The sequence below is a fragment of the Pavona decussata genome, unplaced genomic scaffold (genome assembly GCF_977016875.1).
Source record: "Pavona decussata unplaced genomic scaffold, jaPavDecu1.1 SCAFFOLD_340, whole genome shotgun sequence".
Taxonomy (NCBI): domain Eukaryota; kingdom Metazoa; phylum Cnidaria; class Anthozoa; order Scleractinia; family Agariciidae; genus Pavona; species Pavona decussata.
In genome coordinates this window covers 110,870-121,664 of record NW_028145728.1, presented here as the reverse complement: position 1 = coordinate 121,664, position 10,795 = coordinate 110,870, and the positions used below count along the sequence as shown (strand labels likewise).

Below are 10,795 nucleotides of genomic sequence, written 5' to 3'. Positions count from 1 at the left end.
AACGTTGAGAGAAGCCGTCGTTTGGATGCAGAAAGGAACTGCCACGCTGAAAACACCGGGAAGAAATCGGTCACGTGCTAGGCAACCAATTTAATCGTTCACGTGTATCAAGTTTCATCCGGCGACGCGGGATTGAGGAAGAAAATTTTTCGGGGGTTCTTGGAAGGAAAACTGGACGGTTTCTGCTTGTTATTCAATCGCTACGGGAGCTGCAGTGTCTTTCCACTTCATAAACCCAGCTTCTTTCATTTAAAGCCCTTTTAAATCCTGGAAACACTCTCCTTTGGGTCATGATATTTTGTCCATTGGCAATCACGCAAAACCACTAAAAGAATGAACGTACACTTCGACCTTTGCGTTGCCTTCCAGTTAGCCTGTGAACAGGCTCCTGTAGCCGGATAGGGCGGATGAAACGGCGAAGGAAAAGGCCGCGAGCGAAGCGACCCGAGTGGAGCTGACCGAGGGTGGCACTGGGGAGAGGGAGCCTGTTGACAAAGGATTGAAGCTCCCATTCCGCCCCTTGTTGCTGCCGCAGCGAGGGAGCCTGAAGCGACCGAGCAAGGCAGCAACTCTAATCGGCACAGAAATATACTTATGGGGCCTTGTGAGAGCTTTCTTGCAAAATGCAAAGGATTGTGGTCGCGCAAAGATCAAAGGAAAAAGGAATTGTGGTTAATTTTGTGGGCACCACAATGCAACGCGCTGCTTTGCTTTTTCCAGTTTCGGACAGAGCAAGGGAGAGAAATCAAGGTGAGTTTTTTTCGTCGTTTTGAATGCCCCTGATTTTGCGGAATGTTTCTACTTCGTTTATATTTTCTAAACTGAATCTCTTTTAATTTCAGAACGCAATATATTTGCAATTTCAGCGTCAGGTATATCCTCGAGAACCCTCGAGGTTAAAGCTGGTAAAAGTGAAGGCAAATTCTTGAAAGTTGTGTTGTTGATTACGTAAGCTTATCTGCGTTGATTATTTCCAACTTTGTTCATTTTTAAATACAAAACGTAGGCACTCAAGCTACGTACTTACACTATAATTTGAACACTACCTCATGCGAAAAGCAAATAATGCATACAAGGACTGTATTTGTAGAAGAATCATTCATGTTTAGCCATGTTTTAGAACTCTCCAAGCCGGCCGCGCCGAAATCGCTGAGACAGCGTATTTAATTCCAATCGTGCAATCTTCTGATTATATTTTTTTCAGCAGGGCAAAACTGCATTTTAGCTCAGCTTAAGTCATGAATATGTGAATAACATACGCATTTCAAATGTTTTACTGGATGTTAGTCGTTTTCAATGACATGCTTGACATGTAAACAACATTTTATTTTCTATCAGATTTTTATTTACGCGAATCATTGTATTCACTGCAAGGTCAGTAAACTTTAGTTTTCCATTGCTTCGTTTAGTGTGAATTTTCACACTTCGTTCTAAACTTGATCACTTGGTGCATGTTTATACGCCTCGTTCCAAACTTGATTTCTTGGTGTTTGTTTATACGCCCCGTAAAACAAAAGTTAGATTCACTATCTTACCAAATAAACAAGTGCAACAGGAAACAACATTTCAAATGTCCGATATTTTTAGCCTTGTATGTCACGCTGTTTCACGGGTTTTATGTAATCACTCTAATAGAGGGCGTTTTAGAAACGCTCACTACTTAGTAACAGTAAGTATAACTCAGAAGTCTGTTCCACCGTTAAGTAAAATCACACTACAATTTATTGTATATTTAACAGTTTCAAACAAATACAATTGTAAGTTCTGTTTCCTTTGTACTTTCAACATGTCATTAAATACACATTTCCGTTGTTTTACACGTTTCTTGTCATCACTGTGTTTTCCGGTTTCAAATGAGCACCATGGGTCATTTTCAACTCTTTCAACCTCCCCTTCTTATTCTCATCATAACAGCAGTCACCTGCCTCCCCAAGGCAGCATTCACTGCCATTCCGGTATACTAGTACTATACCTGTCAATGAGCTGTCAACAGCATGTCGTCATCTTCGCTTGGATGCCTTGGAATCATTGGAATGTAAATGTGAACGCACGTGAATATGACAGTTCGAGGGAAAATATGCGATTTTCTCCAACTCGCGGTAAATAGAGTGAAATGAAGTTGGAGCTCCACTGTCGCTTTTCCAAAAAGTCGCTTACTTGTGGTTCAAAAAGAGTAAACTCGGTACTGGTCTTTGGCGTTTCCAAAAATAAGGAGCCTCTGGTTGTCCCTGGACAAGATAGCATTATTGTGGCTCAAGCGTTAGAAAACCTAGGATTTCGACTCGAGCAAGGAGAGTTTTTTTTTCGACCTGAGCTGTATGCCATGTGCTCGACAAGCTGTTCGTCTCTCTCATTCATCCTTACAAGCCGCTGCAACGAGCCGGCTTTGAATGTGAATGATACTACAATTACTGGTGTATCTCCAGACCGCAGTAATTCCAACACAAGAACGAAAAGATCAGTAGCGCTTCGTTCGCCTGCAGGAATTACACCTTCGGCGAAGCGACATAAAGATGAAAGTCTCGCCAGAGAAAAAGCGCCTCAGTCGACCGGAGACCAAACCACAGCAAGAACTTCGCACAGGTCACTTACCTTTAACCAAGAAGGAAGCGAGGAAAACGGTGAAAATCCCCTTACAATCGAGGAAACAATGCAAGCGTCAATGAATATTCCCCAGGGACAAAATAAACCAGTGTACAAGGTAATCTTATTTGCTTGCTAAATTAGATTTCATGCTAGTTTTGACTTAAAATTCCAAAAATTTAGCACGAAACGTCTTAAGCTTATACTGCTGTTTTAAAAATCAGCTGAAAGTTTGATTTCTTATTGTTTTAGATCTTCATTGGGTACCCAAATACTGGAAAGGTTAAAGAACATGAGTGCAAGGAGGCCATGGAGTGGAAAGCGGTGAAAAACATTGCCAGGGGAAACTTCCACGCTGCTGCAAGGGCACTTTCCAGAATGGAAACCATGAAATCCCACATTTTTGTGGAAAACACTAAGCAGACTATATTATGGAAGTAGTAAATTATTCAAAGAATCCTGATTGTATGTTAAAAGTGTCGTCTTCTAGTTCAATATCTACCATCTGTAACTCACAGTTTTAGCTCCAACTGTGTGAAATGTGTCCACTTTTGGTCATATTCCTAACTGCAATTTGCAAGTCAGGAAAGCCGGCTGCAGTAGGAAAAAAAGATTTTGAACGAGCTGGGCAATTGTGAGCCAAAACTAAGAAATGCAATCTGTGCCGCGGCATCAATTTGTCTTCATCAGTACAACCAGAAACTGAGTGCGTATCATTACAGAAATGGCCTGATGTTGCTCCATGGAGGTTTGAAAGCTGCGAGTTTGGAAAAATGCCATCATTTGGGGCTAACCGTGTCCCATAAATCGTGTATTCGTATGCAAAATAAATTTGGCGAGCAAGCAGCGTTTTTGTTCTTCTTTCAACTGTGTAATATTAGAGAAATTCCCAAGCGAATCGCTCAATGCTTCTTCGAACAGATCATTTGTAAACCCCGCTCACCGCCCAACGCCATGATACAAATTCCCGACAGAGAAATATGCTAATTTTGATCGCGTAAACCCGTGGGAATATGGTGATGGCAATCAACTTGTCAACAATCAGTGATCTGACCAATCAGAGGTTGCACTAGAATCTAGTGCACAGCGGTTTCCCTGGAACGGCAGCATAAAACCTTTACGCCGCGCCCCTCCTCTCCCCAGTCCCCCCTCGGCCAGCTCCCCTCTCGGCACAGTTTTCCCCCGCCTCGCTTCGCTCGCGGTGTTTTCTTTCGTCATATCCCCTACCACTACCTAGACATCATTTGAAGTAATTCATTCTTTGGTCACTCACAGAGTGCTTTGATTTTGTCATTAAAGTTCTGTCCCATTCCAGTGATCATGAAATAGATTCGTTGAATTAACTTTCTGTAAATTGGATGGTTTGTCTTATCACACGCGTCCCGTATAGAACGCATGTCTTTTCGCACGCGTGTCATATTACACGTTATGCGTGACATTTTGCGATCGTGCGCTGTAACCAGTGAAAAAGCTGCAACAACTTTCATAGAAAGCCCAGAAAAAAAGGGTATCAGGGTGGAAAGGTATTCGCCCAAATACCGCTCTGTCGCCAAAATTCATCATTACCACTGAATACTCCTTTGTCGCCAAAATCCATCATTATCTTAGATGCACCTCGTGGTTACAAAATCCGCCATGTTTAGTAAGAAAGTAATGTTTTATTTTGTTTGCGTGACATTTTCGGTCGAACTAGCGAATCTTTTATCGTTCACTTGTCACCAAAGACTGAACTAACGTGCATGCTCAGATACTCGTATTACAATGACGCCCAAGTAAACGCTCCCACAGCGTCTTGTTCATTTTAAAAACACTGCACGAAAAAACGCCTTTGCGCAACATCAAATGTGTGGTCAAAGACATGTCAAAGGCCACCTTTGACACGCCTTTGATTAATTTTGACTCGCGTCAAAGGTGATCTTTGATTTCACCTTTGATTCGAATCACAGGTGACAGAGGCCGCATTTGATTCACCTTTACATACACTTTTGACGCGCGTCAAAGGTGATCTTTGATGTGGCTTTGACTCGCATCAAAGGTTTATCAAAGGTGCACGCGCGTGTGGTCAAATTTACCTTTCACTTGAGTCAAAGGTTTAGCAAAGGTGTGCCCGCGTGTACTCAAATTTACCTTTGACTCGCATCAAAGGTTTATCAAAGGTGTGCACGCGTGTGGTCAAATTTACCTGTGACTCGAGTCAAAGGTTTAGCAAAGGTGTACCCGCGTGTACTCAAAGTTACCTTTGACTCGCATCAAAGGTTCATCAAAGGTGTGCACGCGTGTGGTCAAATTTACCTTTGACTCGAGTCAAAGGTTTTGCAAAGGTGTACCCGCGTGTACTCAAATTTACCTTTGATTCGCATCAAAGGTTCATCAAAGGCGTACACGCGTGTGGTCAAATTTACCTTTGACTCGAGTCAAAGGCTTACCAAAGATGTACCCGCGTGTACTCAAATTTACCTTTGACTTGCATCAAAGGTTCATCAAAGGTGTCCCGCGTCGTACCGCGTGTTGTCAAATTTTACCTTTGACTCGCATCAAAGGCTTATCAAAGGTGTAGTCAAATTTACCTTTGACTCGCATCAAAGGTTTATCAAAGGTGTAGTCAAATTTACCTTTGACTCGCATCAAAGGTTTATCAAAGGTGTAGTCAAATTTACCTTTGACTCGCATCAAAGGTTTATCAAAGGTGTAGTCAAATTTACCTTTGACTCGCATCAAAGGTTTATCAAAGGTGTAGTCAAATTTACCTTTGACTCGCATCAAAGGTTTATCAAAGGTGTAGTCAAATTTACCTTTGACTCGCATCAAAGTTGTATCAAAGGTGTAGTCAAATTTACCTTTGACTCGCATCAAAGTTGTATCAAAGGTGTTGTCAAATTTACCTTTGACTCGCATTAAAAGTTTACTAAAGAAAATCACTTATACCACTCAAAGAGATCATTCAAATTGTTCTTTAATTGCATCTGAATCTGCATATTAGAAATAAAATGATATAAAGACTGCTCCTCAAAATAATGTACATCAATATTGGCAACTGGGATATATGTCCCAATTTTTAAAGATAATTGTAGAAATGGGCATTTTAAAATTGACCCATCACATGAAAATCGTAATCAAAGATAATTTACATAACTAATTAATGAAGTCATTAAATGGGTCAAACGTTAGCGAATGTTGCAATAAATATCATCTGAAGCAAAGAAACGGCAATAAATGGGCTATATCAGATATACCAAGAACAAAGCGTCAATATCTAATTATAAGACCTGTTTATATACCAGGAACGCGAACGCGGCGTCCGTATTAGGCTCCATTTCCGCCGCTCCCTCGGGTCCGGCTTTCCTCCCCGAGCGCGGGCTCATTTTCCCGAACAGCGGCTGGTAATCGAGCCTACGTTCGTATTGGATTGCTTTAAGCAATTTGTATGAAAATGTTTATAACAGAGGCGACCACGAATGCAGCAGGAAACTGGTTCGTGCCAAAAGTCACGGTGATTCCCTTCAGAGCGAATTTTTGTGCGATGGTCACACGAACTATTTATTATCAACCAATCAGTGCGGCTTCAGTTGTTTTTCTATAGCTCGTCCCCGACAGTGGAGCCACGAGGCTCGCAAAAACCTCAATTTTCATTGGCCTTTGAAAACGCAGCAATACGTGTGGCAAAAGAGCACCGGTTGCCCACATGTTGGGCAGAACTGAAATGCTCTTTGTTGACAAACACTACATTTATTACGACTAAATTCGTGGAAAAATATAGCACAGGGGGCGTTCGCGCTCTGTATAATCAGGCCTTAAGAATGGAATTATTTTATGTTCCGTATGGCACGAAATGCCTAAGTCACCAGCAGTCAGTCAGTCAGTCAGTCAGTAGGTCAATCAGTCAGTCAGTCAGTCAGTCAGTCAGTCAGTTAGTAAGTAAGTAAGTAATCCCGGACGACACACGTTTTCATGGGAGGCCGGTCTGTTCTACAAGGATTAAATTGTGGCAGATTAGAGCCAGCACAACCCCCCCCCCCCCCCCCCCGGGGGACTCCCATATAAAAGTGACGAGGGTGCCCGCCGTATTTTTATGGGTTAAAAATGCTGTTTTGGTTCCTCTTATGCTGTTCAGCCTCCTCAAAAGGTCCACAGCGGGAGCTTTCGCGGTACCTTTTAGGGTATTGAGCCGAAAAATATGACAGGAACTATTTGACAGTATGCTGGAATTAGTACCCCTTAGGGGTGATACTAAAAAATTTGGAGCCACGCCCACAAAACAGGATCTTGGTACCTCTCAGGGGTTCTTTTCAAAATTTCCGACGAGCATCCCTGTCACTTTTATATGGGAGTCCCCCCGGGGGCCTCAACATGTAGTGTTCTACACTCTACAATCACTATTATCGTTACAATCACCACAACCGCCACCAGTGACTATTACGACTACTACTACAGAACGACTAAAAGCAAACTGCTTAGGGAACTGTACACAACAGTGGCACGATAGAGCTGAAATCAGAAGTCCAAAGGCAATCATATACAACTTTTTTGCCGTTGTTTTTCCTGCTCGTCAGTATGGTGTAGAAACAAGTTTCGAGAAACTAGACTTGGCAATGTCATTTCTCTGCTAATGTTCAAATGATTCAGACTCCAATAATGACCTCGAAACCAAATGTTTACCCATGACCCATGAACACAGTGCGCGACTGTGCCCAGCAATGAGCAAAAGCTAACAAAGCACTTGGAATATCATGTCACTGACGTGTAAAGTAGATGACAATAGACAAAGTATCCGTCATAGGGTACATGGCCAAACCTTGTTAAAATACGCAACATTTCGGATCTGTATACTGTCCTAAATAATAAAAAGGACAAACAACGCAAAGGATAGTCAACAAAAAACTTCCTGATACGCGTATACCACTGCGCAATATTTTCGTTCGCGATCCGTCGTTTGTCACTGATACAAGGCTTTCCAGATTGCCAATAATCTGCAAAATGCCTCTTATGCATGATGACGTAGTACTTTGTGTTTCAAGTTTCTTATTTTTACCGTAAAGTTTACAAATACCTTTTTTAAAATTATCCCCCTAAATGGTACTTTGTTAAAGGAAGATCTCTTATTCATTCAGTTGATGATCAGTAAATAAGATATCACTAGTTTCGGCTATAAACTGAACTTGCAAAGAAAGTATATAATATCAACTTTGATAACTTACTAAGGCCCGTTTAACTTCTCACTTAGTCACATGTGCCGATTTTAATATCTGTTTGGGCCGAACCAAAATTAAATTCAACATTTGATTTGTACGAAGGATCTATAGAGTCGGAGTGAGTTGAAAAGTTTCGGTACGAGGCTAGCTATTTCAAACATGGCGGATAATAGGCCTTATCACGGTTTCCGACGCCATTTAGACGAGTAGGCAAACAGGCTTGAAATAACAGTGTTTGCATAGAAATCCGGTGTCACATAATTGTCATAAAACATCGCTTCTGAAAAATTCATGAATTGAAATCTTTTGGAAAAGAAATTGGAGGGTTGTAGCTGTGCCAGAAAGCGTCCAGTCGTGTTTTCAACTTTCCACACATTTGTTTGTATAGCGAAAAAGCCGTGAATTGCTACTAAAAAAAGTTCGCGGGAAAAAATACAGGGGAAATGTATGGAAAGTTCAAAAATTAAATTCAAAAATTGGCTATAAATATTTGTGATTTGAAACGGAGGGCGAAGAAAGCGCTCTCGGTGGGTAGGTCCGGCAGGTCAAGTTGTAAGCTGTAAGTTTCATTGAACTAACCTGCGCCGGGGGAGGGCAGCGGGGTATTTTACTCACGACCCACATACAGTGGAACCTTGATTTAACGAACGGTCAGTATAAAATGCAGACTGCAGACTGCAGATTGCAGACTGCAGACTGAGTATAAAATGCAGACTAGGTATAAATTGCAGACTGCAGACGGCAGGCTGGGTATTAAAAATGCAGACTGATATCAAAACCGCCTCTTCGCCAAATACAGGCCTAGGATACATTTTGAATTTTTCAACTTAACTTACGCTAGCGTCATACAATCATCTTTCAAGATCATTTCCCATGAAATTGACATTATTATATTCTTTTCGAAAAGCGTCAACCTTGAAATGAACAACCCCGAAGCATGACGTAAGCAATAACGCAGACACATGACCTTTACTTCGCACGTGGTTGACCTTTTCGCCGCTTTGCGTCAACAGGACATCGGCGACATCGGTAAGTGGCAGTCAGGGTGGCAGTAAAATAATGTTTTTTGAATAAAAAATGTGTTCATGTATTGCTAAAATGCTGAAGGTATACAATTTGTCTTTGACAAACTTCGTTAATGTTCAAGAAACTAGTTAAAATCTGTCGATGTCAATTTGCTTCCCCCATCGGAAATCAAGTATGTTTCCCTCATTATAATATAAATTATCACAAACTGAATCATTGTATAATGCAATTCGAAGGATTTGATTGGCTTAGCGGCCATTGTATATTTTTTATTAAAAACAATCAAGGCATATTGCTAGAGTTTGCAGATTTCGCTTTGGAAAAACAATAAGAAGACAATTTCATGGTCTCTATTTCTCGGGCATGGTATAATAGCTCATATACCAATAGCCGCTAAGCCAATCAAATTGCTTAAATTGCATTATACAATGATTTATTCTTTAATAAGAGCCATTATACCATGACCGAGAAATGGCGACCATTAAGTTGTCTTCCGGTTGTTCTTGCACAGCGAAATCAGTAAGATCTAGCAATATTTCCTGATTGTTTTTAATAAAACAATTATTCCACATGCGCTTAGGTATTAAAGGAAGGGCAGGAACTATATATATACTAGAAAATTGCAAAAAGTGTCCGAGAATAGTACTCATATTTCCTTGAATGTGAGAACATTAAACAGTATTCACCGTTTTCTTCTCCCTCGATCACTTCTTCCTATTACCACCGATCAGACATGTTCAATTCCAGCTACAGGCGTGTATTTTCTAAGCAGCCCATCTGTTACATTTTCCGCAAAATCGAAAAACCTAATACTCTTAAAATTGGCGCAAAAAATTGACGCACTCTTCAGTTAATTTATTTCAGTTGAGTCATTCCGCGAGCATCGTATTTCGCATAATTATGCCATGTCGCAGGTCATGCCACATGCCATTCCGCAAACTCATGCCGTCTTTTACCCTCATCGGTCAAAATGGCGTCGAAAACCGTGATAAGACCTATCATATGGCATTAACAATTCCATTAAAACTACGATGCTGTCATAGATAACTTTGCTCGTTTCCAATGGTAACGATATGAAGAACCGTGAGTCAGGCCTGTTGAAAAAAAACCCCGCGAAAACAGGCCACAGTCTGTCGATCTTCGAACATCAATCGTCGATGAAATAATGATCAGAAATGGAGGAGATATTATAGTGAATTTCATGTTACTTTGGCCAGACAGATTGCGGAGTTCCGGTTGTCAAATTTGTTCCCGTTGAGAACTTCGCGAACTTCGCAGGTAGTTTGCAAGTTTCGATTTAGCGGAGCGATCACGGGCTGTTTCACCAAAACAAATTATTTTCTGAGCTCTGGGTCGTTTTCTCAAAATATTTTCCAGAAAAAAATGTATTTATTCCGTAACTGATCTGTACAGCGAACCAGTGCAATGACTAGATATATATGACTGAAACAGCCAGTAGTCGCTCCGATAAGTCGAAACTTGCGAACTTTGTTGTCGCCGATTTCGAATCGAAGAAATTCATTGTAATATCTCCTCCATTTCTGAGTATTTCATCAACGATTGATGTTCGAAGATCGACAGAAAGTGGCCGATTTTGGCGTTCTTTTCCAACAGGTGACGCACGGCTCTTGATATCATTACCATTAGAAACGAGTAGAGTTGTCCATGACAACATCGTGTCCATCGTAATTTTAACGGCAAAATGATCGTGATCCAACCTCCCAGTCACGCCTTACTCAACTGATAATCGTAGAAACAGTACAATTTCTCTTTGAGTTGTTTCTTTTCGTACACTAGTTTCTCAAATTTGAAAGGTATCGTCCCGGAAAAATCCGATCGAGCCACCTTCATAGCAATCAAATGTGTATTAAATCCCGAACATGTGAAATGCGACTTTTAAACCAGACCTGCATGAAGTCGCACTTAAATTTACAGCAACCAGGGGGCGCAGCTGGGGGGGTCCTGGGGTGCCCGTGACCCCCTCCCCCCCCCCCCCC

General features: G+C 41.3%; 2 long non-coding RNA genes across 2 annotated transcripts; both read left to right on the top strand.

Annotated features, from left to right (window-relative positions):
- Positions 1 to 550: 550 nt before the first annotated feature.
- Positions 551 to 1,817, top strand: LOC146453248 (uncharacterized). Its single transcript, XR_014859545.1, has 2 exons — positions 551 to 750; positions 843 to 1,817. It is a non-coding gene; the product is annotated as an uncharacterized LOC146453248 (long non-coding RNA).
- Positions 1,818 to 4,961: 3,144 nt separating this feature from the next.
- Positions 4,962 to 7,900, top strand: LOC146453247 (uncharacterized). Its single transcript, XR_014859546.1, has 3 exons — positions 4,962 to 5,088; positions 5,135 to 6,542; positions 6,803 to 7,900. It is a non-coding gene; the product is annotated as an uncharacterized LOC146453247 (long non-coding RNA).
- The last annotated feature ends 2,895 nt before the right edge of the window (positions 7,901 to 10,795 follow it).